The following is a 5625-nucleotide window of genomic DNA, read 5'->3' on the forward strand; positions in this document are numbered from 1 at the left end:
CTACCAACCTCAACACACTATCAACCTCAACACACTACCAACCTCAACACACTCCCAACCTCAACACACTCCCAACCTCAACACACTCCCAACCTCAACACACTCCCAACCTCAACACACTCCCAACCTCAACACACTCCCAACCTCAACACACTCCCAACCACAACACACTCCCAACCTCAACACACTACCAAACTCAACACACTCCCAACCTCAACACACTCCCAGCCTCAACACACTCCCAACCTCTACACAATCCCAACCTCTTCACACTATCAACCACAACACACACTCAACCTCAACACACTCCCACCACAATAAACTTTCAACCTCTACACAATCCCAACCTCTACACACTAACAACCACTAAACACTACCAACCTCAAAGCATTCCTGACCTCAAAAAACTGATACCCTCAACAGTCTACCAACCTCAACACACTCCCAACCTCAACACACTCCCAACCTCAACACACTCCCAACCTAAACACATTCCCAACCCCAAAACACTCCCAACCCCAACACACTCCCAACCTCAACACACTCCCAATCCCAACACACTCCCAATCCCAACACACTCCCAACCCCAACACACTCCCAATCTCAACACACTCCCAATCTCAACACACTCCCAACCTCATGAACTCCCAACCTCAACACTCCTAACCTCAACCCTCCCAACCTCAAAACACTCCCAACCTCAACACACTCCCAACCTCAACACACTACCAACCTCAACACACTACCAACCTCAACACACAACCAACCTCAACACACTACCAACCACAACACACTCCCAAGCTCAACACACTCATAATCTCAACACACTCTCAAACTAACTACAGTCCCAACCTCAACACACTCATAATCTCAACACACTCTCAAACTAACTACAGTCCCAACCTCAACACACTCTCAACCTCAACACACTCCCAACCTCAACACACTCCCAACCTCAACACACACCCAACCTCAACACACTACCAACCTCAACACACTATCAACCTCAACACACTACCAACCTCAACACACTCCCAACCTCAACACACTCCCAACCTCAACACACTCCCAACCTCAACACACTCCCAACCTCAACACACTCCCAACCTCAACACACTCCCAACCTCAACACACTCCCAACCTCAACACACTCCCAACCTCAACACACTCCCAACCTCATCACACTCCCAACCTCAACACACTCCCAACCACAACACACTCCCAACCACAACACACTCCCAACCTCAACACACTACCAACCTCAACACACTCCCAACCTCAACACACTACCAACCTCAACACACTCCCAACCTCAACACACTACCAACCTCAACACACTCCCAACCTCAACACACTCCCAACCTCAACACACTCCCAACCTCAACACACTCCCAACCTCAACACACTCCCAACCTCAACACACTCCCAACCACAACACACTACCAACCTCAACACACAACCAACCTCAACACACAACCAACCTCAACACACTACCAACCTCAACACACAACCAACCTCAACACACTACCAACCTCAACACACAACCAACCTCAACACACTACCAACCACAACACACTCCCAAGCTCAACACACTCATAATCTCAACACACTCTCAAACTAACTACAGTCCCAACCTCAACACACTCTCAACCTCAACACACTCATAATCTCAACACACTTCCTACCACAACACACTACCAGCCTCAACACACTACCAACGTCGACAACCTCCCTACCTCAACACACCGCTAACCTCAAGACACTCCCAACCTCAAGACACTCCCAACCTCAAGACACTACCAACCTCAACACACTACCAACCTCGACAACCCCCTTACCTCAACACACCGCCAACCTCAACACACCGCCAACCTCAACACACTCCCAACCTCAACACACTACCAACCTCAACACACTCCCGACCTCAACACACTCCCGACCTCAACACACTCCCGACCTCAACACACTCCCGACCTCAACACACTCCCGACCTCAACACACTCCCGACCTCAACACACTCCCGACCTCAACACACTCCCGACCTCAACACACTCCCGACCTCAACACACTCCCAACCTCAACACACTCCCAACCTCAACACACTCCCAACGACAACACACTCCCAAACTCAACACACTCCCAACCACAACACACTCCCAACCTCAACACACTCCCAACCTCAACACACTACCAACCTCAACACACTCCCAACCTCAACACACTCCCAACGACAACACACTCCCAAACTCAACACACTCCCAACCACAACACACTCCCAACGTCAACACACTCCCAACCTCAACACACTCCCAACCTCAACACACTCCCAACCTCAACACACTCCCAACCTCAACACACTCCCAACCTCAACACACTCCCAACCTCAACACACTCCCAACCTCAACACACTCCCAACCTCAACACACTCCCAACCTCAACACACTCCCAACCTCAACACACTCCCAACCTCAACACACTCCCAACCACAACACACTCCCAACCTCAACACACTCCCAACCTCAACACACTCCCAACCTCAACACACTCCCAACCACAACACACTCCCAACCTCAACACACTCCCAACCTCAACACTACCAAACTCAACACACTCCCAACCACAACACACTCCTAACCTCAACACACTCCCAACCACAACACACTCCCAACCTCAACACACTCCCAACCTCAACACACTCCCAACCTCAACACACTCCCAACCTCAACACACTCCCAACCTCAACACACTCCCAAACTCAACACACTCCCAACCACAACACACTCCCAACCTCAACACACTCCCAACCTCAACACACTCCCAACCTCAACACTACCAAACTCAACACACTCCCAGCCTCAACACACTCCCAGCCTCAACTCACTCCCAACCTCAACTCACTCCCAACCTCAACACACTCCCAACCACAACACACTCCCAACCACAACACACTCCCAACCACAACACACTCCCAACCACAACACACTCCCAACCACAACACACTCCCAACCACATCACACTCCCAACCACAACACACTCCCAACCACAACACACTCCCAACCACAACACACTCCCAACCACAACACTCCCAACCTCAACACACTCCCAACCTCAACACACTCCCAACCACAACACACTCCTAACCTCAACACACTCCCAACCTCTACACAATCCCAACCTCTACACACTATCAACCACAACACACTCTCAACCTCAACACACTCCCAACCTCAACACACTCCCACCACAATAAACTTTCAACCTCAACACACTCCCAACCTCAACTCTCTCCCAACCACAAAAATCTACCAACCTCTACACAATCCCAACCTCTACACACTAACAACCACTAAACACTACCAACCTCAAAGCACTCCTAACCTCAAAAAACTGATACCCTCAACAGTCTACCAACCTCAACACACTCCATACCTCAACACACTCCCAACCTCAACACACTCCCAACCTAAACACATTCCCAACCCCAAAACACTCCCAACCCCAACACACTCCCAATCTCAACACACTCCCAACCTCATAAACTCCCAACCTCAACACTCCTAACCTCAACACTCCTAACCTCAACCCTCCCAACCTCAAAACACTCCCAACCTCAACACACTCCCAACCTCAACACACTCCCAACCTCAACACACTACCAACCTCAACACACTACCAACCTCAACACACTACCAACCTCAACACACAACCAACCACAACACTACCAACCTCAACACACTCCCAACCTCAACACACTCCCAACCTCAACACACTACCAACCACAACACACTCCCAACCTCAACACACTCCCAACCTCAACACACTCCCAACCTCAACACACTACCAACCTCAACACACTACCAACCTCAACACACTCCCAACCTCAACACACTCCCAACCTCAACACACTACCAACCTCAACACACTCCCAACCTCAACACACTCCCAACCTCAACACACTCCCAACCTCAACACACTCCCAACCTCAACACTACCAAACTCAACACACTCCCAACCACAACACACTCCTAACCTCAACACACTCCCAACCTCTACACAATCCCAACCTCAACACACTATCAACCACAACACATTCTCAACCTCAACACACTCCCAACCTCAACACACTCCCACCACAATAAACTTTCAACCTCAACACACTCCCAACCTCAACTCTCTCCCAACCACAAAAATCTACCAACCTCTACACAATCCCAACCTCTACACACTAACAACCACTAAACACTACCAACCTCAAAGCACTCCTAACCTCAAAAAACTGATACCCTCAACAGTCTACCAACCTCAACACACTCCCAACCTAAACACATTCCCAACCCCAAAACACTCCCAACCTCAACCCTCCCAACCTCAAAACACTCCCAACCTCAACACACTCCTAACCTCAACACACTACCAACCACAACACACTCCCAACCTCAACACACTCCCAACCTCAACACACTACCAACCTCAACACACTCCCAACCTCAACACACTCCCAACCTAAACACATTCCCAACCCCAAAACACTCCCAACCCCAACACACTTCCAATCTCAACACACTCCCAACCTCATCAACTCCCAACGTCAACACTCCTAACCTCAACCCTCCCAACCTCAAAACACTCCCAACCTCAACACACTCCTAACCTCAACACACTCCCAACCTCAACACACTACCAACCTCAACACACTACCAACCTCAACACACAACCAACCTCAACACTACCAACCACAACACACTCCCAACCTCAACACACTCCCAACCTCAACACACTACCAACCTCAACACACTACCAACCTCGACAACCTCAACACACTACCAACCTCAACACACTCCCAACCTCAACACACTCCCAACCTCAACACACTACCAACCTCGACAACCTCAACACACTCCCAACCTCAACACACTCCCAACCACAACACACTCCCAGCCTCAACACACTACCAGCCTCAACACACTCCCAACCTCAACACACTCCCAACCTCAACACACTCCCAACGACAACACACTTTCAAACTCAACACACTCCCAACCACAACACACTCCCAACCTCAACACACTCCCAACCTCAACACACTACCAACCTCAACACACTACCAACCTCAACACACTCCCAACCTCAACACACTCCCAACGACAACACACTCCCAACCACAACACACTCCCAACCACAACACACTCCCAACCACAACACACTCCCAAACTCAACACACTCCCAAACTCAACACACTCCCAAACTCAACACACTCCCAACCTCAACACACTCCCAACCTCAACACACTCCCAACCTCAACACACTCCCAACCTCAACACACTCCCAACCTCAACACACTCCCAACCTCAACACACTCCCAACCTCAACACACTACCAACCTCAACACACTACCAACCTCAACACACTTCCAAACTCAACACACTCCCAACCTCAACACACTCCCAACCTCAACACACTCCCAACCACAACACACTCCCAACCTCAACACACTCCCAACCTCAACACACTCCCAACTTCAACACTACCAAACTCAACACACTCCCAACCACAACACACTCCTAACCTCAACACACTCCCAGCCTCAACACACTCCCAACCACAACACACTCCCAACCACAACAC

This window comes from Procambarus clarkii, unplaced genomic scaffold, assembly GCF_040958095.1.
Source record: "Procambarus clarkii isolate CNS0578487 unplaced genomic scaffold, FALCON_Pclarkii_2.0 HiC_scaffold_270, whole genome shotgun sequence".
Taxonomy (NCBI): Eukaryota; Metazoa; Arthropoda; class Malacostraca; order Decapoda; family Cambaridae; genus Procambarus; species Procambarus clarkii.